Genomic DNA, 26,380 nt, shown 5'->3' with positions numbered 1-26,380 from the left:
CTTCTCTGTGTGAGGCCCTGGGATCTTTTAAATGAGATCTGAGTGTTTCTAGGACTTCCTGTTCATATCAGGATTCTAGGCCCCAGCTTCTCTGATCATGGGAAGGGCTGGTCCTGCCCCTCATCTGTTATTGACAAATAATCCTGTAAAATACAATAAAACTGTCTCAGCCATGCCAAGAAGCCATAAAGGTTTCAAGCATGTCACTTTTTATACCACTCTCTGAACAAGAGCTTTGTAAACTGCCCTAGCCTCAGACCTCACCCCAAGGAGCCTTAGGTTTCCATCTGGAAATCATCTTTACAGGTCAGCATGGAGCATCTTCCAGCTGCAGACAGATCTGCTAAGGCCATTCGGCAAACAAGCTGTTCTCTGAAAGAACTGAACGGAGGAGGCTTCATCCCACGTGAGGCACAGGAACTGTGGGCTGGCCCCACACAGAGCCCTCCAGAAGCACACAGAGATCGGCACCCATCAAAGGGCCCAGGAGCCCACCTTCCCTTTGCTGAGGAGAAGCTGCCCACACACAAGACCAAAGCCCAAAGGGCGTATTTTTGAGTGTGTGTATATGTGCGCGTGTAAGATGCAGAACACACACCCCCACACACACCTCTAGAATGCTGGTGACTTGGCCCATCATGCTTCAGGCAGACAGGACTAAGAAACAGAGGCTGTGGGCAGATGTTTCCCTCTGCCTGCCTGGCTGCTGGCCACGAGTCCACTCAACTCCACTACCTTCCCAGTCTGCAGGCCCCACAGTGAGACAGGGAGCTGCCCATGCCTTGCTAGCCCCAGCCTGCAGGCCCCAACAAAGCCCATTTTGCCCAATTAAAAAGTTGTTTCACTCTATATGGGAGCGGGGAATGGGTTCCACACTGAGCTTCAAAATCACAAGGAATGTGGTCTCGGGGAGTCACAGAAGATTCACAAGACGGGCATGTTTCATAAGGGGTGTCACACACAGCTCTTCATCACGTGTACCCTGCAATGGAGGCATGCCCAAGACAGAGATGGGGCATGTTCCCCGAAAAGGTTAAAGGTGAGACAGTGGGCTACTCTCCATCTCTTTCTAGGACCTTCCTGACCCCCACTTTGCAAAGAGGTCCCCTGTATAGCTTGAAGAAATCAACCGCTAGGACCACCATCACTCACTCATATGGATGGCAGGAGAAATGTGAGAACTTTGTAGATGGGATTTTGAAACATCTTTAAAAACCTTTCTTGGCATTGTCTTCAAGGGCCCCAAATCATTTGGCCTTAGGGATGGCCCCCAAGAAGACCCAAAGGCCCCAGTGCACAGACCCTTCCCCTCCAACGAGACCCAGGTGAGCAGAACTCAGCACTGCCCTGTCTAGCACTTCCTATTCTGGTGTGAAGGACAAACAGACAAGGCCTGGGCACCCACAGACTACTCAGAGAGGCTCAAGGGAGGAGCAGAGGGACCTGGGAGGCAGCATGTTCAGGGCTGCTCTGGGCAGCACACAAACTACTCCAATCGTAACAGAGGATCGCCTTCCCTGCATGCGGCACTCACCAGCCTCTCCACCCCCTGCACCTCACCCAACAAGTGTGAGCTGAGTTGGGTCTACCCCAGGCTCACCCAGGGCTCTGACGCAGCTGGACATTAGGGGAGGGGTGTCCAATGGCTGCTCCTCCAAACCCACGCCCAATCACATCACCCACAGAAGAGGGCAACAGAGGTTTCCAGAACCCCTGTCCACAAGGGGCATCTACCTCTCCAGGGGTGCTGTGCCGATGGCCTATCTCTGCCTCGGCACATTTGCAGGAGAGGAACACTGGGGCTGAGAGAAGCCACGTGACCCAGTGGGGCCTCCGACGGAAGAAGTGGGCGTTAGTGGTCAGTGTAAGGAGAACGGGACAGAGCTCACACGGGGCCAAGGACTGGAGCGCTGTGCACACTGCTACACCCCCACTGCCCCCCTCTCTCTGAGGACTGCCCCCCCCAGGGTCGCTCTCAGGAGGGCAAACCCAGGTCCTAAGCCTCCTCACAGGAGGTCAGTGGACTTGGTATTTTAAAATCTTCTAAGAATGGTTAACTCTACAAGTAAAGAGGTTTTTTGGGTTTGTTTTTCTTATTTGGTTTTCTTATTTTAAGAATTGAATAAAACGTCCCTTTCCCCTCCAAGCGTCTATCGCCATCTGAACAAACAGCGGGGGCCCCCTCCTTGTCCTTCTCGAAACTGACAAGGTCAAACGAAGTTAAACATTAAAGGGATCCTGGACCCTTTCAGAAGGCAAGGGTTGTTGTTATTTTCTTTGCCTGAGCTGGTTTCGGAGTTTCAAAGACGGCAATCATCTGTGGGAACGGCTGGCTTTCAGGCCCTATCAGGGGTTGTCACCATCAGTACAGGGAAGGGCACAGGGGCCTCTGCCTGCAGGAGACATTTCCAGAGAGACTTTTAGGGCATATTCAGAGTCACTCTGGAAGTCCAGAGGGTGGCGAGAGGACTAGACAGGGTGGTGGGAACTCCAGTGCTCTCTCAGACTTTGGTTCCCGTCATGGGAATCAGGACGGGTCTCGGGCAGAAGCTTTCCTCTTCACAGGCGCCTCGAGGTCCTCACAACTTGGTATACAGGGCTGTAAAAAAAGGAGTTCGTCCTTCTCAGCCCGCACATATCCTGTACTGCCTACTGAAAAGATGAGCTTCCGGCCCAAGGAGGGCTCAAGGAAGCGTCCACATGCGCAGTGATAGAATGGAAGGCGGTTCTGTCACTACACCAAACAGAAATGGGCTGTTTTCCTGCTGGTCCTGACTGTTCCCCAAGCTGTACGGCCCTGACGGTCCTCCTAGAGCCCAAGAACAAGAAGAGGCAAACTTGAGGACCCCCCACATTTGGAACACAAGGGTTCCTCACATAAAAATGCATGTAGATGACAGTGGCCATGTGGCTCTCTCCAAAGCCTGTGTGGCCCGAGGCAGCAGCAGCAGAACAGGAGTCAGGGTGGGAAATATCCCTCCCGCAGATGACACATCACCCCAGACTATGGACCACTTACCCCATTTGGATTTATTCAGTTTAAACCTGACAGCAACGTACTTGGACCAAGCGGCCTTAAGACATGGAGGCTGGGGTCAACACCTGAGGTATTACCTTCTCCTGGAGTCCCACCACTGCCAGCCTGACGTCAGCAAGACCCTGTGGGAGTACCAATTGCTTAGCTCTGGCAGGATCCTGCTGGGATCCCCCCCAAAACCCCCAGCCAAGCCATCCTACTGGTGGTGGCAGGAAGAAGCCTAGGGCTTTTTGTCCATGGGCTCTACAACTGTCTTTCCTTCCTCTCAACCTGGGTCTGCTCTGAAGTGCTGGGAGGGAAGCCAGTGGGCGTGGCGGGAGGCACCTGTGGGGGCAGACGCCCACAGAGGGTGTCCACGGGTAAGGGAAGAAGAGTAAAGACAGCTGACACCCTGGGCTAGAAGGCATCTGTTGGACAGAAGCATGGTGGCCACACCAGCCCTCTCCATTCTGAAGCGAACTCAAGGATACCCAAAGTAGGACCAGCTGGTGTCTCTGCTGTGGCCCCAGGGACCGAAGGCACTGGCTCTATTCTCCCTACGGACGGACGCTCATGGCTCAGGCCATCCAGAGCAGCATGCCTAAACCACATCAAAGGCAGACACTGAGAGCACATGATTCTCTCCAAGTCCAAGGCCTTGAGGAGCATCAAAACAGGGTTTGAGGGGCCTTGGGAAAGTCACCATCTTTCAGAGGTATCAGAATGATGCCCCTGAGCCACAGCGGTTTGGCTTCTCCCTGGCTCTCACAGCTACCACATGGGGCAGCTGGTACCTGCTCCCTCCTTAGTCCCTGTACCAACAGGTTCTCAGTGGGAGTCACTGCTGCTCTCAGACCTCAGTGAAGGCATCCCTCAGTCCACAGTGGAGGGAACAAGGAGCCTACCCTTTTCTGTGTCACACCCCTCCTAGGGCAACCTACAGACCAGACAAGCCACTGTAAACAGAATGTGACGCTCCCCTGCCAGCCATCCTCCAGAGAGAGACACACCTGGACGAGGAATGACCCACCCTGTAGACAAGTAGTCAGGGCTGGTCATGGACTAGATATGGAAGGGTCCCTGGGGTTTTGTTCTCCACAGGGGGCTATTCCTGTCCTTTTAGATTCTGCTGTGCTTGACAATGGATCTGACAGGCTTGCCCACCTGACCAAAGCCTGCCTTTCTGGACATGTGCTCAGTCAATGGAGACCTGGGCCAGCCCTCAAAGCTCTCACTCTGCGCTCTTTGCTAAGAATAAAAGTAAATACACGCTACCCACCCTAGGACCCCAGGCTGAGAGGAGTCTGCTCCACATTCCTGGGCTTCCAGGGACTTAGCCAGCCACCCACGCGCTCCATCTGCCTTTGTAACCAGATCCAGGGTCACAAAGAATGACCCTGGGAGCCTGCCCTGGGTGGGCCTGAGCCCACCTCCCTTCTTGACAGCTTGTCCAGGCTCAAGCGGAGGAGCCCAGGACATTGTGAATGAACTGCTCAAACATACAGGTGGCTGAGGTCCACCTCTTCCTGCCTGTGACTCTCCACAAAGGGGCCATCGACTACCAGAGCACTACAAGTCGTGGGCTAGGGACCTCAGCTGGTGAGGAACTATAGCTCTGACCCACAGGAGAGTCCATCACACAAAGGGAAGGTAGGAGACTAGTGAGGAGGATACCCCCAGCCATAAGCCATGGGCCCACAATATTTGGGCATGGACATAACTCTCATCCCCACACAAGTACCCAGCAAGGCAGTAGAGTGTACTGAGAAACCAAGGAAGGAAGTGTCGGGTAGCCCAAGCGCTGAGGCAGAAGCCCCAGAAAGGAAGAAGAGCCTAGTGTCAAAGTTGTCATTAGTGTCAAGGCAGCCATCCTACACCTTAGGAAGACGCTAAAACCACGGGTCCAAGGGACATTAATGGTGGGAACAACGACCTGAAAAGAAAGCAACATCCTGACCATGGAAGAAAGAAAACACCTAGGACTGTCCATCCCCACAGGGCAGCCGGCAGCCTGAGGGAGTCACATGACCTGTTAGGTGTGGGTTGTGTGAGCTTGGAACTAGAGAAGGATCCTCCATCCCCTTAGTGAACCCTGGGGATGGGTAGGAAGAGTTGGATTCAGAGCAGGCACACGGGGAATTTTCTAGCCAAGGATGAGGATGGATGGATGGATGGATGGATGGATGGATGGATGGATGGGCAAACACACCAGTGAATGAATGAATACCCCCTAAGAACTGGCTTTGGTGTGACAGCCTTCCCTATTTCTTCTCTCTCTTCCACTGGGAACGGTCCCTCTCTCACAGGGGCACAGCAGGAAGCATGGATTCCCACGGCATGGATGAGCTCCAACCCAGGGAACACAGACCCGCACTCCATTCCTCCTAGGCACCTACATACAGCCTTTGTCCCTTGAGACCTTCGCTGTGATCTCCAAAGGCTGCAGCTTGGGAGTCATGTAGAGAAGGAAGCCAAGAGAGACCAGGGCTGTAAAGAGACCACAGTCTCTAGTTAGGTAAATGGAGTTCAGAAAACACATTTTCAGAGAGAGAGAGAGACAGAGAGAGAGAGAGACAGAGAGAGAGAGAGAGAGAGAGAGAGAGAGAGAGAGAGAGAGAGAGCAGTCCAACAGATGACCAGCCAGCCAGCATAGCACCGCCTGATGCTCACTATACAGGCAGACCTAGAAACACTGAGGTCACGGAGAAGCCAGCAGCTCATGCAAGTCCCACACATACAAGAGGACACACCTGGAATATTCTACCCAAGCAGGAGGCAACAACAGACAGATTCAGGGGTGGCACAGATTTGTGGCTTCCTAGGACCATCCATGATGCAGGGTTTCCTTTTGGGACAATAAGAATGTTCTAGAACCAGATCACAGTGATTATTGGACAACATCAAATATCCCTGAATCATTCACTGTGAGATGCTCAGTCCTATGCTATGAGAACTTGGCCTCAATGAAAAAGTAGAAGGATCCCTCTGTTCCCGTGCAGAGAAGACCAAGGACGGGACACCAGGGGAAGCTGCCACGATGTGTCACGGTTTCTCTCCAAGTCTCCTAGCCTGCAGACCCTTTCTGTACACACCCTGTATTCCAGTCAGCCGGGGTGGCCCCTCCCAACCTACCTTCCCCTGGAAGCTGCTCAGTCAAGTCTCCCAGCAAGCACAGCAACTACCTGAAGCCACAGATACCTTAACCTCATCTACCTCGGCCTGCCCATCTACGTTCGTGACTTTTGCCTCACTGTGACCTGACCTCACTGTGACAGAAACAAAGGGGGAAAGGTTAATCTGGACTTGGGGTTCTGAGATGCTTACAGTCCATCATGAAGGAGAAAAGCATGGTGGAGTTCATGGCCATGGGAGTGTGAGGCAGAGGCTTGTTCACAGGTGCGGTCAGGAAGCAGAGAAATAAGGGACAGAACCAGGGACCAAACTTTCATAGGTCCACCCCTAGAACTGAACTCCTACCAGGCAGGCCTTGTCTCCTAAAGACTCCACAGCCTCCTACATAGCATCACAATCTAGGGACCAGTGCTCAAAACATGAGCCCGTAGGAGACATTTCCATTCTAAAAACCATAAATTTCTTCTGCTGGCCCTGCAAAGGCTCTCGGCCATCTCTCGTGATGCAAAAATGTTTTAACAGCCCTAACGCTGTTCAAAAGTCCAAAGTCTCCCTTGAAGCACAAGGCCAACTCCTTAACGGTGAGTCTCAGTCAAAAACCAGGAAGAAACTGCATAGTTACAACATACAATGCACAAAATAAACACTCCTACTCCCAGAGGGAGGAACGTGGGGGATAGCAGGGGAAGAGCTGGCCAAAGCAAGCAAACACCGAGCCCTGGAGCCTCCTGCCCAGCATCCCTGACACGGTGGGACGTGAGCTCAACTGGCCTAGCTCTAGCCCTGCCATTATGGTCCTGCCGCTGGCAGTACACACAGCCTCCCTCTTGGACTAGCCAACTACAGCTTTCCTTGGCAGATATTCCATGGTCTTGACATTGTCAGTGTCTCGGGGTCCCCACTGACCTTGGGCTTCACCCTCAAAGCTTCCTGCATTGCCTTGCTTGGGGACCTCCACAGGCACTCTGACCCTGCCACACACTGCCTGCCTGGCCTCACAATTGGGTTTGTTTTGTGGTTTGTTTTTAAACCTTAGCACGATCCCTCACAACTCCCTTTTTCTTGGTTTGGTTTGTTTTTTTTTGTTTTTTTTTTTTTTTTTTGAGACATTCTGAGACAGTCTCTGTGTAGCCCTGGCCGTCCTGGACCAGGCTGGCCTTACATTCAGAGATCTGCCTGCCTCTGCCTCCCGAGTGCTGGGTTTAAAGGTGTGCACCACCACCGCTGTCCAAACTCCCCCTTTTTTTTTTAACCAAACAATTTAAGATCTATTTATTTTTGTATATGAGTGCTCTATTTACACATATGCCTGCATGACAGAAGAGGGCATCAGATCCCATTATAGATGGTGATGACCAGATGGTTGCTGGGAATTGAACTCAGGACTTCTGGAAGAGCAGCCAGTGCTCTTAACCACTGAGCCACCTCTCCAGTCCCTAACCTCACAACTCTTAAATGCTCCTCATGCCTGTAAAGCCAGCACCGCACAGACAACACCAAGTTCTGCAGCCAACTCAAGAAGTAGCCGGGCATCCCTGGACCACAACTGCAAAGGTCTCTGAGCGTCCAACTGATTAAACTTGGACGAACCTTTCCCTGGGTAGCTCCTTGCTGGGCACCCCTTTAGCTCTTGCTTTTTAAATGAAGTTCTAATGCATCTGCATTTTGATACCCCAGAGTCTTCAATGGGAGGGGTCTCTGCCACATACACTAGTCTTTTTAATTCAACTTTATTCCAATTTTCAGGAGATAGGAAGAATGCCACCATGTTCTTCTCTGGAATATAACTTCACTGTCCTCTGACCCAGGTCCCAATCGAGTCCTTGTTCCCATCTGAGACTTCATAAACGCGGTGTTTATCATCCACAGCTCTATCAGTGGCTACCCACGTGACGCAAGCAGACTGTAGAGATAGAGGAGAAGCAGAATCTTCAGTGCTCTCCCCTCCCCTCCCCACCATGTTCTATTCCCAGCAGGTTGGCCCCACCCCTTAAAGGCTCCACAGCCTTCCAAGTAGCACCAAAATCTGGGGACCTAGCATTCAAAACATGCGCCTGTTGGGGACAGCTCAAATCCAAAGCCTGACACCTTCCAACCTAAGCTGGACTCAATACAGTCCACAGGAGTTGCAGGCCACCACCCTGAACCACATAGCAAGGTGCACAGTCACAGTGCCACACGGTGGCCAAGGGTGGCCGTGGGGGATGAACAACATAGGAGGTGGTGCTAATGGCCTTGACTATTCACTCTGAAGAGGTCCCCGGGGGGCCGCACCCAGGAGGCCTCATGTCTACCCAGCTCTTTGAGGTAAGGGACCAAACTATCAGGGAGGCTGCCTCAGGCTCTCCGGCTGCTCAGGTGAGTCACCTCATTAGTCAGACCTGAGCTCAGAGCCCAGGAGTGGCCAGGTGCCAGCACATTCCTGAGCCTCCCCCTTCGCAGGGCTGTCAGCCTGGAGACCCAGCACAGGCCCAGCACCTGCCCCCGGCAGACTGATGACAAGAAAATGAGAGGAAATGAGAAGGGAGCTCAGTGTGAGGACGGCCGGAGCGGGGTGCTCAGAAGCCCCCGGGAACCCTCCCCGTACGGAAGAGAGACTGAAGCAAGCAACCGCAGGTCCAGACAGCGGAAGCCGGCACGGTTGGCAATCCACAACCGAGTTCATGGTCATTGCAGCTGTGCAGAGCCCCAGGAAGCCCATCTGCCCACATCAACACAGCTGCAGAGGCTTTGAAGTCAGAGGTTAGCATGGAGCAAGAAGGGGCCCCTCTTGGGGAGAGGTATGGAAGGAGCTGGAGAATGCAGTGTTGAGGCCCTGTAGACACTGGTCACTTAGGTGAAAATGGGGGTTGGGGTAGCATGTGAACTATGGGTGGTCTCACTCAGCCTCTCAGCTCCATAGCAACCTTGAATAAGAGATGAAGGAGGGGACTGGAGAGATGGCTCAGAGGTTAAGAGCACTGGCTGCTCTTCCAGAGGACCTGAGTTCAATTCCCAGCAACCACATGGTGGCTCACAACCATCTGTAATGAGGCCTGGTTGCCCTCTTCTGGTGTACAGGAATACATGCAAGCAGAACACTGAATTAAATAAAAATAAAAATTTAAAAAAAAAAGAGAGAGAGAGAGATGAAAGAGGATAAGGGATGCAACACAAAAAAGCATAAACAGGAAGTATAGTCCTTTTGCTGGTGTGCAGCGCATTCATGACCATGGACTTGGAACTAGGAACCTCATGAGCATACCTGAGAGCTTGGCTTAAGAAATGGCATATACACATGTATAGTTTAGAAAAGAGGCTAAAGGGGAAGTGAGGAGCATTGGGTGCTGTTAGGAACCCATCCTCCGGGGTGGGCCTCGGCCAGTAGGGCAGGGTTTGGGGGCAGCATGCGGCCTGACCTAGTTCCTCCCATCCCCACTCAGCCCCCACTCAAGGGCATGTGTGGGAGTCTCAGTGCCACGGAACTCACACTCTCTCTCTCTCTCTCTCTCTCTCTCTCTCTCTCTCTCTCTCACACACACACACACACACACACACACACACACACACACACACACACGCGATCTCTCTTGGTTCCTGTAGCCCTCAAACGAACCACAGATCCCTGAGAAAGGACAGAGGCAGCATGCTGGGCGAGAGGCAGGCGGCATCAATGCCAAGGAGCACAGCCATTGGGAGATGAACCCCTGGCAAAGCCTTAAGGACACCCAAGTTATCATCCAAATGATATTCTCAGTTAGCAAGCCATGTCCCATGGATAAGCGGCACCACCCTAGCGGGCCAGATGTACAGCCCACAGTCGGTACATGGCTGCTACAAGCTCAGTCCATGCCACAGGGTGCATGTCCTAGCTCCAGCTTAGTATAGCTTCCAGGATACTCCGACACCCAGCCAAAAGGATCTTGCAGGGGAAGCAGAGGGTCAGGGGAAGGAGTGGGGGAGGGGCAGTACTACACATGCAGACTACAGCGTCTCAGGTCTTCTTGACTGAAGTGGAGGTAAGAAAGGCAACGCTTGCCTCAGGGAAACGAGAACACACAGTGGCCCAGGGGATTCTGTGCAGATCTAGCTACTTACTGCCACAGTCTCTGGCCCCCAAGAGGTAGAGCAGGGTGTAACTCCCCAAGACAGCTGCTCACCCTCATGGCAGCCTTCTCACCACGTCCACAGAGGAAACGCGTGGGTCTCAGGAGTGGGCCCTGAACATGGTAGAAAAGGGCACAGCATGACACCAGAGCCCTCCAAGCTGACTGAGCTGAGACCAGGCCAAGCTGAATCTCCTGGAGGAGAATGGCCGGCCAGCCTACCCATCCGGAGGACGACAATGGCAGCTCGCTTCCCCAGCAGACGCTGCAGACCTACAGGACAGGTCTCCCCACAGTAGCTAGCACTCCAAGGGACAGGCCATCACCTCTCAGACAGGGCAGGATCATAGCTGCTTTTGGAGTCGGGCAGGGCCAGGCTGGGCAGCTCAGCAAGTGCCCAAGCCCATGCTCTCCTCTGGCTCATCACCTTCATGAAGGCAGTGAGAAAAGTGCCTGGGAGAACCCCTGAAACATGGCCTCCTCTGTGGTGAGAACTCTGTCAGGACATCATGTCAGCTCCATCTCCTGATGCTGACCCCCACCATTCAGGGCCACAAAGACCAACCAAAGGAAAATGCCTCTGCCTGGGAACTCCAGCCCTAAGGCGTTCTCAGGTACCTGATGGCTAAGAGCCAAAGTGCCCACTTGCTCCCCTGCTGGCCACTTTAAGTACCAGAGGGCTGGCTATGTTGTGGAGGCAGACTTAGGGGTGTGTTCTCAAAGTTGTAAAGTCCCTGGAACTTCCTCCAGGAAGCACCTACTGGCCTATCAGGGAACGGCCACCTCTCTCAACGTTTCCAGGGTCCTTTAAGGCTCCTCTGCCACCTAGGTAGGTACACTGCCAAAGCTGCCACTGACCCCAGGCTAAGCCTTTTACACCAGGTGTGGCCCTATTAAGGGACACTCAAAGCCACATTCTTGCTTCAGCCTGCTACCTAGGTCCTCACCCCACCATTGTTGGACCACTGGCCTTCCCCAGAACACCGGTCAGCCCAGGGCATAAAGTGAGCCTGGGGTCTAGCTCCTTCCTCCCGTCCCCAGCATCCCAAAGTCAGCTCAGACTCCACCAAGTTGGCAGATGCCATAAGGTGAACCCCTTGGCCTTGGGGCTCTGTAGGCTCACTGAGCAGTTGCTGCTGCAATCCTGCAGTGCATTAGACACTGCGTCACCTACGAAAGGAGCTGCATTAGACAATGCGTCACCTACGAAAGGAGCTGCGCAAGGAACCCGCTTTGCTGCAAAGAGACTCAAATCTTCACAGAGCACCCGTGCAAAATATGTGGCTTAAGAAACAGGCACTGATTTACACTCAGGCCAGGACCAGGAAGGAGGCAAGATGGGGCACACTCAACCCTTTCCTAAATTCTCCCACATTAGAGGGAACAGTGGCAATCAGTCACAGCACAGACAGTGGGTCCAGGCCCGGGCAGCAGGTCCACCGTCAAGGTGGGACCTTGACCCTTCACACAAGGGGGCAGGCACTAAGGAACCACTCTGTGACCTCAAATGAGGACAGATGCCTGAAGGTGACCTTTAGCATCGGTCCCTCTTTCTCCGTCCTCCCTCCATCTCCCTCCCTGCAACCTATGATATGAATAGGGTTTAACACTGAAAGCCAAGTTCAAATCAAGGCTCAGTTATTTGTTTCAGGGCCCTGAGAAGAACCCTTAGCTCTGGGTCTGTCTGGTCACCCTGGGATCTAAGGGGGTGGGGGCATGGGCCCCAGGCACTCCATAAGCAGTTCCAGGCACTTCCTTCCTGCTATCTTAAGCCCAGAGCCTCGAGTCCTCACTCCTCCATCACCAGGAGCTAGCCCTACAAAGGCAAGGTCTAGACAGGTGGAGAAGCTGGGGATGTCAGACAAGACCTCCCCACTCTGGTTGGGATCCCTCCCTTCCAGGGCACTTCGGGTTGCTGCACAGCAGACACACTGGACAGTGGTGGGAAGGTCCAGGGTCCACACGGGGAACAGAGAGGTTTATGGGATAAGAAGTCACAGGACAGGCCACAGACACCTAAGCTGCATCTTCACCAGAGACAGGAGCAAGCTGGCACTGTGCAGCGCTGCCAGCCACACCAGGCCCCATGAGGAAGTGTGAGTCTGCTCAGCGGCCTGGGTGAACTACAAAGGGAGGGTCAGATGGTACTGGAGACTCTCCACACCCACAGGTTGGTGCCTAACCCCACAGGACTCTTCCGCCAGCCCCAGCTGCCAGCTTCCCAGGTTTGACTCTGCTGGACAGCTGCGGATAACCCAACACAATGGATCTCTGCCCTGTGCATCTGAGCCAACAGGGAGCATCTGAGCCAACAGGGAGCATCTGAGCCAACAGGGAGCATCTGAGCCAACGGGGAGCATCTGAGCCAACAGGGAGCATCTGAGCCAATGCGGAGCAACTGCTCCCACCACCCACGTCTCAGATTCCTCATCAAAACACCAAACAGAAGTGTTCTGACCAGGGGAGCTGGGTGTGCCCAGCCACTGCCTGTAAGGACCATGCACACTATTGATCAGAGTGGACCCCAAACTGGCCAACTGGAGGGCACAGTCAGTTGTGCCTTTTGGGACATCATAGCCTGGAGGGTAAGCGGGTTACTCTTCAACAGGGGCCAGCTTCACCTGTTAATGTTTGACAGGAACTCAACACTAATGGTGACTCAGTGGCCTAGAGCCCACAGCGCTGGGCCACATTTAGTGAGAGGAGGGGGAGGAGCCGCCAGGTAGACGTAGTCTCAAGGGAATGAGGCCACATTCCACAGAAGTCAAAGGCCCAGCTTAAGTGTGACTCACACAGTCTCCCACACCTTTCTCTCCGCCAAGCACTGGCAGCTCCCGAAGGCACCCATTTCAGCAGAAGATGGCGGCCCAGCTCAAGGAACTCATGAAATCAGACATGCACATGGTCCTTCTTGACTCCCCGAAGCTCAGAGACTACTTACAAATTCAGTTTGCCTGTGGCTGAGGAAGAGGAAGCGGCTGCACCCATGTGATTAAGCACCAGTCAGAGTACATGCAGGTAGACTCCCTTCTCCCCACAGAGTCCTACAGAACAGTCCCCCACCAAGTGGCGATGTTTGCCTTGTACGCTAAGCCAGAGTCTCTGAACTGCTGCCCTACCATGAACAGAGTCCAGCCCTTGCATCCTCCCCACCCTCCGCCTTCACCCCTACCCTGGATCGAGTGATATGGGAGGGAGGGGAGGGAGCCAGTGCATGTCCATCCTGGGCTAAGACGGCAACCTTCTCTGCTCCTGCCACTCTGTTCCTGTCTGCTCTGTGTTGGCCATGATGGCACTGTCATGGCAGCTGGGGCTCTGCAGAGAGTAGGGAAGACAGAAGGTGGTCTCTGGACGATTCCAGGGATTCAGGGTTTGCCGACGTTAAGCCTTAGCTTGACTGTGTATGCATATGCAGGCATGTGCCAATGTGGGATGAGAGGGGGCCTACCATGCCATGGGCAGCATGGAGCATGGATGAAAGCCTGCAGGCTTTACATACATGACACACAGTGCTTAGAGACCCCAAAGGTGGGAGACTGAGGAGGGAACGCAGTTGGTAAAGTGCTTGCCATGCATACATGAGGAACTGAGTTTGGTCCCCAAAACCCCATTAAAAATTTGGTTTACACGGTGGTATACACTTGTAATCCCAGGACTGGGGAGGCAGGGACAGGATGCCTGGGGGTCACCAGCCAGCCAGTCTAGCCAAGTCTCTGAGCTCCAAGCCAATGAGAAACCCATATCAGAAGAAACAGAAACAAGGGGCTGGAGAGATGGCTCAGAGGTTAAGAGCACTGCCTGCTCTTCCAGAGGACCTGGGGACAATTCCTAGAAACCACATGGTGGCTCACATCCATCTATAACAAGATCTGGTGTCTTCTTCTGGCCTGCAGGCATACATGCAGGCGGAACACTGTATACATAATAAATTAAAAAAATCTTTAAAAAAGAAACAAACAAACAAAAAAGAAAGTGGAAGTGAAGACTGACATCTGAGCTCTGTCTTGGTTTAGTTCTTATTTTTTTTGTTGTTGTTTTTTGTTTGTTTGAGACACATGCTCACTATGTAGCCTAGCCTGGCTTCTTCAGATTCAAGGCAATCCTCCTGCCTCAGCCTCCCAAGCGCAGGGATGATAAGTGAGCACCTTCACCCATGGCAGGGCCTTGGAGTTTTAAAGCTGTCCTCACTTCACTCACCCATCTGGCTGCTCGATTCTTGGGAGGTGAAAAGCATCAGGGTCTCCATAAAAGTCAGAGAATGTGCACAGCTGGCTGGCCCCAAACAGCTGGCTGGCCCCAAACAGCCTGAGCTTCCTTCCAGCCCACAGCGGACCACCACCTCTGCTGCTCCACATGTGAAGCATGGGGTCTAACTGTCACTGCAGCTGCATCTACGCATACCCACGTCGGAGTGTCTACAAAGCTGCCTCCACCCTGCCTTCCCACGGGCACTCATCCACACGATGATGTGAGCCCCACGGCTTGGTCTGTGTGCCTCTGTGGCTCTGCCTCGTCTAATCAGCTGATGTTGACTCTCACCCAGGACAATCCATTAAGCTCTTGGGCTGTGAACACAGCAGTAAGTCCCTATGTCAGGGGCACAGACGCCTGGCACCTGATCTGAACTGTCGCCCTGACGTAGCAAAGGCAAAACAAACCCCCGTGGGGGCCACACTGCCTGAGGAGGAGTCCTGCCTTGAGATAAGATCCAGTCCCATGTAAAGCCAGCCATCTGCCTATCCGCCTCCTTCAAGGAGCCTGCAAAGCGTGGAGCAGACAGGCGGCACAAATCTCCTCGCCCTGCGCGCTACCGCAGTCACCGTGGATGCCAATCAGAAGGGGCAGAGTCGGGTGAGGGATGCGTGGCTGGAGCCTCTGAGCCTGGAGGAGCAGAAGCAGAGGCTGCCCTCTGGCCCCTGAAAAGACAGCAATCTGCAGTCCCGACACATGAGCAGCCTGCGACAGAGCAGAGCAGGTGCCTGCCCTTGACCACAGGTGGACCCCACCAAGGTCTCTGCTGCCCACGGCTCTTACTGCTCAGCCTCCCCCCACTTCACTGAAGACCTTGGGGAACAGGCAGTGCCTTCACTTTACACCCGGTAGAGTCCTGCAACCTCTTCTCCACAGGGGTTTCCCTTACTGCCCCTGCCCTACTTCCCACACCAGAAAGTCGGTATGGAACAGAGAAGGAGCTGGGGTCCCCTGGCCCAGCCCCAGAGAATTCACCCCCACCTCCCACCAATTGTAATCCTGTTGCTGGGATACAGCGCAGAAGAAACTCGATCTCAGGATTAGTGTCTAGACAGCACAACCTTTCCCCTGGTTCTCCACCTATAATTGGGACCCAAATCGGCAGGCACCACGAGCTGATAGCACGAATAAAGGAGGAAGTTGTTTTTGGAGCCTTGTGGGGACATTCCTCAGCCAGGGCCATGCGCTACCTGCTCTGGGGCTGCTGCAGCACAGGCGACCTAGGGCTGTGAGCCCAGCTGCCTGCCGGCTCCACACAAAGAGGCTTTCATCCTCAGGAATGTCACGTCTTCAATTAGCACAGAAAGAACTGGAGAAGAAAGAACTGGAGATCGCGGCCTCCCAGTGGCCTCCCAGCACTGGGCTCGCCTGCAGGGAGCCCCCTCCGTTAACTCTCTGCTACCCACAGTCCTGCCAGCCAATGGGCACAAGGAGCTAATGACCGGATATTTCACCCCACACTGCAAACATGTCCAACAGGTGCCCAGGGCCAGCCAGGCAGGGATCCTCCCGCGACCAGCCTAGGACAGCATCACCTCAGCTGGCAACTGTCAGGAGGGCTACGGAGCCAAGGCTGGAAGAGAGAACCCTTGCCCGTCCACAGCTGCTCAAGCACGTGAGAATTCATCGCCAACACACGAGGTGGGGGGACACCTATGCCTGTGTTCTTGGCCCTCCAGAAGTTGATTCTTGATTCTGTGTGCCCATACATGGATCTAAACAGCTCGTCTGAGTCAGACCCACCTGGGACCAGCGGCCAGGCCCATAACAAGAATGTGGCTACGGATGTGATTAAACAGTCTGCATCTGGAAACGGGAGCTCAGCCAGGCATGGCAGTGTGTGCCTGTCATCCCAGGACGCAGGCAGAGCTGGGAAGAGGGTGAGTTCAGGGCCATGTTAAGTTACACTGTCTCAATAAATAAACGAAAGCAGCAGCAGGGCATGGCAGGGCACACACACGGCCCTCAGCGGCTGAGACAGGAGGATCAAGTCTTTGAGGCCAGGATGCGATCTGGTGACAGTTCCTCCTTCAAGCACATGCTCACTGAGGCTCTGAGGAGGGTCCGTCACGGTTTTCCTCTATCAGCCGGGGTTGCTGGCCTTCATTTGAAATGCCCAGTAAACCTGCTAAAAACCGTGTGTGCCTGGTGGAAAATAACAAGTCCACCTGAGATCCCAGCTTCCACTATATGGCAAGAACAGGGAGGGTGGACTCAGCGGAGCACCCCGTGGCCCCAGGGAGAGTGCTCACATGAACTCCCGGCCACTCAGTCATCTGCCCCAAGAACGGAACAGGCCACCCAGAGGACCTGAGGCTCCGCAGGACAGAGAACAGGCTCCTGAGCATTCTGTATACCTGTCACAGACCACAGCACGAGCCTGTCACAGACCCAGAAGCTGTCTGACCGATCCCTGAGAACACAGGAAAGAGAGCGCCTAGGCAACGGAGCTTCCCACCCACCCATCTCTTAAGACAGAATGAAGCCAGGTTATTTCCACCACTGTCTTTCAGCCTTGGTTACTCTGTAGAGAGCATTACTTCTCCATCCCCTGGTTCTGTGAGCAGTCCAGGGGGCCTTAGGTGGGTCTGTGCAACATAAGCCCCTCTATAGGAATCCATATAGGTGGAGCCTCTCATGCCAGAGGTGCAGGCCATAAAGGAGGGGCCACACAGAGGATGCGGAGGGGAGGGGCCACACAGAGAGGATGAACAGGGGAGGGGCCACACAGAGGATGCTGAGGGGAGGGGCCCCACAGAGAGGATGAACAGGGGAGGGGCCACAGAGAGGATGAGCAGGGGAGGGACCACACAGAGGATGCACAGGGGAGGGGCCACACAGAGAGGATGAACAGGGGAGGGGCCACAGAGAGGATGAGCAGGGGAGGGACCATACAGAGGATGCACAGGGGAGGGGCCACACAGAGGATGCACAGGGGAGGGGCCACACAGAGGATGCACAGGGGAGGGGCCACTCAGAGAGGATGAACAGGGGAGGGGCCACATAGGATGGGGGGGGGCCACAAAGGGAGGATGAACAGGGGAGGGGCAACACAGGAAGTATGCACCAGGAGGGACTACACAGATCCTCCCCACTCCACTCCCCCCCCACAACCCCCCACGCCCGCACAGAAGAGGGGCTGCATGCAGAGGGATTGCAGAAGGAAGCCAGTGTTAATAGGGAGCCAGTCTTAGAGATACACTGGTTCCCCTGGGAGGTGATGTGGCCCTGCAGAGCCAAGAGCCAAGGAAAACAGAGTCACGGATGGAAGGAGACAGAGGAGGGCAGGCATGGGATGTGAGAGAGGAATGAGTAAGAGTCACAGGTGAGAAATCCCCTCAGCAGGAGGTGCCTCTGTGTTTACCAGTGTCAGGAGAAAATGACCAGGAAGATGCTGGTCCAGGGCCCACTAGAAACTTCCGGTGCAAACGTACCTTCCGCAGCTGGGCTCCTTGGCAAAGCTGGCAGCTCTGCAGGTCGGCTGGACAGCAGCAGAGCCACTTAAAGCCACTCTGTCTTGGAGCTTATCACGGATGAGACGGGAAATTCTGTTCTAAGCATTTAGCTCAAAACTACATCCTTTTTTTTTTTCTTGTAAGTTTTTGAAACCAGAACATTTATTTAATGACTGGTTGAAATCCTCAGGATGAACCGGATGCTGCCACAGCTGCCCTCTGGGGTTTAGGTGTTATCCCTTCATGGAATCCATGCCTGAATCTTCGATAGACAATTTTTAGGTGCCCCATCCGCCCAGTACCGTTTCATCTCTTAGCCTCAGCACTCCAGTTACACTTGATCTTGTGCTTGGCAGTGTGGCCACGTTTGCCAAGGTAGACTTCCGAAGGGGGCAGGCCTTCGAGCCACGGCGGCACAACGTGTGCGTCTTATTGCGACGCTTTCCAAAGGATGACGTTCCTTTTGTCATCTTGCTTCTACCACAGAGGCCAAAGAGACGGGAAGAGGCTCAAAAACACATCTTTTAAGACATTAACTATTCAGTATCAGCTGCGCCTGTGAACGCCTCAAGCACTCAACTCTCTAACCTGGGACTCTAGGTACCACATGGAGGACCCACACCCCTGGGGGGCCATGTTAAGAACTTAAGGATCCCCGAGATAGTAGAGAAGGGGAATTGTTCAAACAGGCATTTGTCGTGCTAAAGCTGACATTTCTAGGCAGATGACCGGACCCAGGAGGGAACGCATGGTCACTAATACTTGTGGTCATGTCCAGGGCCAGAAAAGACTGAGCCAACAGGTCTCCGAATACAGGCCAGTCATACACAAGTCCCATAACTGCAGACACTCCTGTGTCACTTACTTCCTTTTTCATAAAAGAAGGTGACATCCAGAAATGTCCACAGCAGGTTCAGTGCTAGTGGGGGATCTCCTTTCCCTGGTACATGTGTGTTTTTTCCACTCACTACGTAGCTGCAGGCCTCAGGTGACAATGATACAAGGTATTCATGTGGGACTCCACGTCTATTGAGGTTCTTGGCCTGTGTGGGCAAGTGCAGGCCAGGACACAACTGGATGTCACTGGTTCGGGGGCAGGACTCATCAGCCACATGGAGGTCACCAAGACTTACAGGAAAAGGCTTGGGGAGGAGGGAGGGAGGTACTGAGGAAGAGTCACAGTGCGCAGGTCTGGGAGAGCTTTGGGGCAGGAAGTCTCATGGAAGTGGCCTGGTTCTGCCCGACACAGAAAAATCAGTCCAAACCACAGCCTTGTTGGCTGAGATCAGATTAACAGTGTTCGGGCTGTGTGGTCGCTAATAACAGGTTCAGTTTGGGATGTCAGGTGTGTTTAAAGGTCCCCTTAAGTGTAGGAGGAAGCGGAAGTGGGCACAGGCCGTGATAGACAACGGTTGGGGGCTCTCGTAGAGCCACAGTGACTGAAGAATCACAAACTGCCCAGCCACAGGGCAGCAGGCAGGCAGGCAGGCCAGGGAGGAGGTCTGTGGAACTACTGCTGGGGGATAGCTCCAAAGAGGAAAGTCAAGAACCTCAGACAAATTGTGAGGTGGTGGCACACACCTTTAATCTCAGCACTCAGGAGGTGGAGGCAGGCAGATCTCTGAGTTCGAGGCCAGCCTGGTCTACAGAGTGAGTTCCAGGGTATCTAGGGCTACACAGAGAAGCCCTGTGTCAATCAAACAAACAAAAAAGAACCCCAGGTGAGTGCTGACACGGGATGGGGAACCCCAGTGAAGGTCGCAGGGCAGCCCAGACTGCAACAACTCACCAGGAGGATCGAATAAAGTGACCCAGAGCCTAGATGATGCCTGCTGGTGACATTTTGGTCAGGCCTGAGTGAATCAGGACACAGCCCAGGCGGGACGGAGATGAGCTGTGTCCAGTAGGAAGGCAGCTGAGTCTGCTCTAGGCTGAGTAACGCTGAGTTGAAGAGCAATGGGCCACAGAACCACTCCATCCCAGCAGCATCCTGCACAGGGCAGTCCCCCAAGGTGCACATTGCCTGAACGGTGACCAGCCAGTGGGACAGGAGAGAAAACGTTAAAAACCCTTCACTAGAGCTAGAGGGCAAAGGTCAAACAGACTGCCTGAGAACTCAAGAGATAAGGCACCAGACAGAATTGTATCTTTCATCTTATCTCAGGAGGAATGCTGGCTGGCCAGGACAATGACATGCAGGAGGAGGAAATGGAGTCTTCCGAAGGGGCTGGGGACAAAGAGGCCACAATGTGGGGAGGGGCTGGCTGTGACATTATAATTCAATGATTAACGGTTGCTAAATAATTGAAGTTCAGAAACAAATTTGGCTTGAGCTTAACACCTGTTGAGATATAGTCTGACCACAGGGATGGGGGGGATACTGAGAGGGGGGGCTTGAAAAGAAGGGATGAGGACAATGGAAAGACAGGGAAAGGAATGAATGGGGGGTGCTGGGAAGGCTAGAGGAGTAATCCTGGGAATCTGGTAGGGAAAGGATGGGATATATTTGAAGGCAAAGAAGGAAGTGATGGAATGTTAGGAGGCTGGTGGATAAGACATTTGGAGCTCAGAATCACCACCTTGATCTAATAACACACGGCTCTACATCCTCACCCTCAATTCCTGAGTTGGAGGAGAAAAATGAAATGCCACCAGGCCCTACTGTCCTCAGGCCATAGCCTCCAGCCTTGCGCCATTTCCCTGGGCACAACAGGATTCCTCTTGCGAAGTTTGCATGTGGCCCGGTCCTCTGGCCTGCTAGTGGCCTTCAGGGGAGTTGCCAGGGCTGGCTGACTTATGAGTCCAGGCTAACATGACTGACTCATCATCGCAGACCCCAAGAGATGACAAGGAGGCCTGTTAGCTTCCATGGCAGATGAAGTTTGGAGAGGCAACAGGGAGCATCTGTTGATCGGCCCTGGGTGTAGCTCCCACAGCTCCCCTCGGGATATAAGCAAACCCCTCTACTTCGTCCTGAACTTGGACAGGCCCAGAAGCCAGGCTGCGCACCTGACCAAAGGCTGGCTCAGAGGCTTTTGCAATCATGTGTGCTCTAGGGAAAGGTCCCAGTCCCCAGGTATAAGCTGAGAGCCTGACATGGCCGCTTTGGTCCAATACAAATGAAAGATGGAATTTAAAATTTCTTTTTTTTTTTTTTTTTTTTTTTTGGTTTTTCGAGACAGGGTTTCTCTGTGTAGCTTTGCGCCTTTCCTGGAATTCGCTTTGGAGACCAGGCTGGCCTCGAACTCACAGAGATCCGCCTGGCTCTGCCTCCCGAGTGCTGGGATTAAAGGCGTGCGCCACCACCGCCCGGCGGAATTTAAAATTTCTAAAGGCCCACTTGCTCGGTGGTAGGTGCAGTTTGGTCACTTTCATAAGGAATAAGGTCCAGTTCCTAGGTCTACATCTGTCACCGTGTCTCTACATCCCATTCGGGATAACCGAGGACACGTGACTCACTCTGGACAGCTGAGGCCTGGGCCGTGTTCAGAAAACCAGAGTCTGGCAGCCGCTGGTCCACAGACCAAGCTGATGGAGTACTGATAGCCTGCTGGGCACACAGCCATCTACTTGACTTTAGGAAAATGTTTCCAGTCCCACTGTTGTCCTGAGGCTGGCACGAGCGGCACCCAGAGGCTGAAGGTGCTGGACTGATAGGCAGAGTGGAAAGGAGCTAGCTGTTATACTATGTATCTCAATGTCCCAAGCAGTGGTCTGTCTGACTTGGGATAGACGGATGCCATTCTGCAAAGCCCCTAGGCTGTGAGTCCTGTCTAGCAGAACTCCCCCTATCTCTCAGGGATAGCAAGGACAGCATTCATGGACATTCCTCCCATCAGTGCCTGGCAGCCTGGCAGCCACTCCCTGAAAAGGGGGTTTCTGCTCACCAACAGTTGTCCTCCACTCTCTCATTTTGGCCCGTTGGCTCTAAGCCCAGGCCCCGAGATGTAGCGGCTCCAGAGGGTGCTGTGCAGGCTATGTTAGGGAGACCCACCAACATACAATCCGCTGAAGGTCAGGGGGTGTCCTCAGGGTGGGGGTTCATCTTTAGCTGGTTGGGGGAGCACCTTCAGCCTCGAGGGGTGCTAGCTATGCGGAAAGGAACGGGCAGCATTCTGGCCAGTGGACCTTAGAGACACTCCGTGGCATCCTGCTTGGGAAAGGATCAGACCTCAAAACAGTTCAGCGGTTCCTGCACTGCAGCAGGCACCCTATTCCTCTCAGCTGCTACTTCTTCCCCGTCAGCGAGCCAATGGGCCTCCACATCTGTCTCCAAGGGTTAACCTCCACATCTGTCTCCAAGGGTTACGCGAAACACCCACAGTCAGCTACGCAAAACACAAATTTATTCTATTACAGTTCTGGAAGTCATACATAGAAAGCCAAGGCACTGGCAGAGTTGGGTTCTCCAGGCTCTAGGGCAGACCACCCCAACTTTCCCAGAAGGTATCTACAGGCAGGTGTGTTACCTAATGGCTGCAACCATATTCAAGGCCAGCAGCACAGCATCCTCCAAATGGTGCTCTGTCCTCAAATACCTACCCTCAGATTCCCACTCTCATAATCATATCTCCATCCTCTTATCTGACTAATTCTCCTCCCTTATACCCTCCTGGTAAGCACCCTGCAACTGTGTCAATCACAAAGGGTTCTCTGGTCATCTTCCCACCTCAAAATCCTCAATCTAACCCCAGGTATAATGTGCTTTTGAACTTGGAAGTTAACCTTCACAGTCTGCAAGATGGGGAATGTGGGCATCTTTGGGGGGACACTCATGATTCAGCCTACTATACATGCCAGATGAGGCCATGCATCTTGCCTACTAAACCTCCCATCCTTGGAGTCTGGCGTCTGTCCTCACTGATAGACTGGTTGTGCTTTCCGGTCTGGCACAGACCTGCTGGCCACTAAGAAGGGAGCTGTCCACAGGGGCCAGGCCTAGGCTGGCATCAGCACCAGGGTTCAAGCCTTGTCCGTCTGTCTAAAGGATCAGCATGTCCCCTCTCCCACACACAACAATGACAGGAAAAGGAGAAGGAGGGTGGGAGGTCTTCTCTTTGGTTGCAAACCTCCCATGGCATCCCACTGGGTTGCTTTCCTTTAGGTTAAAGACTCATTTCATCAAGACAATAGTTAAGTCATGGTGACCCTGAGGAAGTGGGATGCTGCAGGAGATAGGCCTGTTGTCCAAGGACCCAGAATGAACCAGAGGTCATCACTAATGTTGCCTCCCAAGAACAGGTGCCCTAGGACCCTGCCAGCAAGATGTAGGTCTGCTGCATAATGGAGGTGAAGAGAGACAGAGACAGATAGAGAGGGGGTCAGGTGAGGGGTAGAAGCCTGGGCTCCGAGGCCATCGGGCTCAGTACACTCCCTCCTCCTCCTCCAAGGGCTACTGGCTCAGAGAACAGTAGTAGTTCTTGAAGACATACAGGAAGCGAGGCTGTGAGCTCTCAGCTCTGAATTCTCCCACCTTGGAGGACCTCACTGTTCACAGGACCCTGTCCTGGGCCTCCTTGTCTCAACTAGAACCCTTTTTGATAATGCCCTTAGTCACCTGCCTTCACCGCACCTCAGGCATAGGCACAGAGGTTTCTACAGAGCACAGAGGTAACCAGAAAGAAACCAGGACCACCTCACAGTGAGAAGGGGAAGGGGTGCTGTGGGCAACAGAGGCCTTGGCCTTAGCCAGACCCACAGCCGGGGCTGGTGAGGAACCCAGGCTCGCGCAGACAGGGAATAATTGAAGACAGCTCCCTTGATGACAAGCTATGGTGATGATGAAAAGGAGGCTGAGGGTTTTTTTCTTCATTCCCCAGATAGAGCTTGAGTCCAGGACTCAACCCCTGGATAGAAACTCCCTAAGAAGAGATACTAGCCCCCAGGAGTCTCCTGATGACCCTGTGGATTCTCGGCAGCTTCCCTTAAATTATGTCAGCCCTATAAAGATATCTGGTAAGTGGAAGCAGGCAGGTGGCCCTGGAATCTCTCTAAAAGTACATGGAAAGTTAACGTCACCATGCTGGGCACCTCAGGTAATCTAGGAAGAACTCTGAGAGACAGAAGTGGCTGCTTTTCCTACCATGTCCCAGCAGCAGGTCCACCTCACAGCTGGGTAAAAGACACACCTTCTACTCCTGTTGATGCCAACCTTTCCAGGGCACTGCCTGGCAGCTGGGACAAAGCCCCCACAGGGCATTATGGGTCCTCTGAAGCCAGCCCAGGACTATCAGGACTCGGGAAGAAACGGAGATACAACTACACTCTCTTTAGGATAGGCCACAGATTCCACACTGCCTCGAGGCAAGTGAACCATCATCAGCCCCGCTCAAAGGGTCAGGAAGCCACCTAACGTCACACAGCCCTGGGAACAGAGCCACCCCATCCATCAGCCTCCACCTCTGAGAGCACAGCTGAAGGCCAGGCTTCCTGCCAGATGTAATCCCCGGGATCTGATGACTCTACAACTGTTTGCTACAAGAACTGGACTCCAGCGGAAAGCAATCGACGCGCATCATACACCTCTCTCTCTTACGCAAGTGCCCAGCCCCACCCCACGCAGCCCTCCCCGTGCAAGCACCTGGCCTCCCGCAATGCTTCCCAAGAGCAGGCACCTCGTCTCGTGCAGCCCTTTGCCTGCAGATGAGCAAAAGGAGTAAACTGGCCCAAGACGACCTCCCTGAGCTGAGTCCATCCTTAAACGGTGTTTGCCAGTCTAGGCTTCTACCACCAGGGATGAATTAGAAGTCACAAAAATGAAGAAAAACGCTACAGATTATAAGCCGACCACAAACCAGGCCAACACACAAATGTGGCATGCAGAGTTACCGCCACAACAGACACAAAGCTGTTAGGAAAGAACTACCCCGAGAAGGCAATGGTATGATGGTTCAAATAGCGTAACTCCAAAAACGTTTGATCAAATTAGCAAGACTTTTGAAGTGACAGTATGTAGCTCTGGCATGACCTGACGAGAATTAGCTCTACCCATCTGGAGGGGCCCTACCTCTCCTGAAGGCCCAACCGCAGCCCCCGCACCCAGCCCCAACTCTGACTGGAAGCACCCAAGATAAGGACCGTGAGAACACGGAGCTGGATGGAACCCAGGCCCTGGGCACTCTGCCTCTACAGAGATAAGAGAAGGCCCTGCTCCCCATCGCCACTCACTCTTCCCTCAGCCCCCAGACTACTGGCGTCTGGAAACACACGCTGTCTACCTTCCTTCCCTCTCTCAGAGCAGGCACCCGAGGCGTTCAGAAACACACACAAGAGAAGAGAAAAATCCATGATTGAATGGGACAGCAGCGGAGTGACATTCACCCCAAGGTACCTGCCAGGGAACCAGTGTGGCCTCTCTGCCCCGTATCTCCAGGTGTGGACCAGCCAGAAGCCTCTGAAGTTGCCCACGAATGCTGGCTACCACTCTGCTGGCTGGCCTCTTTAGCTACTTTGGAAGTCACAGGTGCTGCTCCCATGAAGACATCTGGCTTACCCAGGATGAGGGACCTTGGGAGAAGGCAGGACTGCTTTAGCTGACCCCTTTCTCCCATGGCCCCAACCTGCCCGGGGCCTACTGAATGGGTTGGGGCTTTGTCTAGCAAGGGCCCAGGGAGACTGTGCCCTCTCCCCCCCTGTCTATCCATGCTCTCAGCAGGAGGGAAAACACCATCCATACACACCCACCCCCATGCCCACCAGAGCCAAGCAGCACAGCCATCCATCCAAGCGCAGGCAATGACTTCCCAGAAGACATTCTCTGGTTGCTACGTGGAAAGGTCTATCTTTGTCCTAGAGGCATGGGCTTCTGGATTCTGGTCTGCAGGGTTTCACACAGTGTTATCTCCCTGGCAGCTAAACCCACTGCTCTCCCCTAGCCCTCCACATTCCCAGGAGAGGCTGGGCAGAAGGCTCACTACTACTACACTAAGGCCAAGCTCTCACTCTGAGCTCGCTCCAGTTCAGCTTTTACCACAGTGCAAGCCACTGCTCCTGCTCACAGCGAATGGCTTGTGCTGGCAGGCTTTTTGAAGATGGGGACCCTGCTACAGAAATCTGATACTGTTTCAAAGACATCTAAGCTCAGCTTTGAAATAGGAGGCCTGGTTGCTGCTAATTATGAAGCTACTCACAAACAAAGCAAAATTCTGAACCAAAATTAATGAGTGGAGGATGGATGGATGGATGGATGGAAAGGATGGATGAACAGACGGATGGGTAGATGGATGACAGACAGAAGGATGGGTAGATGAACAATGTGATGCCACCTGCAGAATTTAAACTTTAGCCCGGTATAGTGGCACACGCCTTTAATCCCAGCACTTGGGAGGCAAAGGCAGGCAGATCTCTGTGAGTTCAAGGCCAGCCTGGTCTACAAAGCGAGTTCCAAGACAGCCCTGGCTGCTACACAGAGAAACGCTATTTCGAGGGGAAAGAAAGAAAGA

At 53.6% G+C, this 26,380-nt stretch overlaps 1 protein-coding gene and 1 pseudogene across 1 annotated transcript in view; both read right to left on the bottom strand.

The window, feature by feature from the left end:
* The window catches only part of Col18a1 (collagen type XVIII alpha 1 chain), a 113,448-nt gene that overhangs the window by 81,948 nt on the left and 5,120 nt on the right, over window positions 1–26,380 (bottom strand). The window lies entirely within an intron of this gene.
* Window positions 18,126–18,409, bottom strand: LOC128114532 (60S ribosomal protein L37-like; annotated as a pseudogene).

The sequence above is a fragment of the Peromyscus californicus genome, unplaced genomic scaffold, assembly GCF_007827085.1.
Source record: "Peromyscus californicus insignis strain IS unplaced genomic scaffold, ASM782708v3 Scaffold_19__1_contigs__length_69161282, whole genome shotgun sequence".
NCBI classification, from domain to species: Eukaryota; Metazoa; Chordata; class Mammalia; order Rodentia; family Cricetidae; genus Peromyscus; species Peromyscus californicus.
This window is presented reverse-complemented; position numbering and strand designations above follow the sequence as displayed.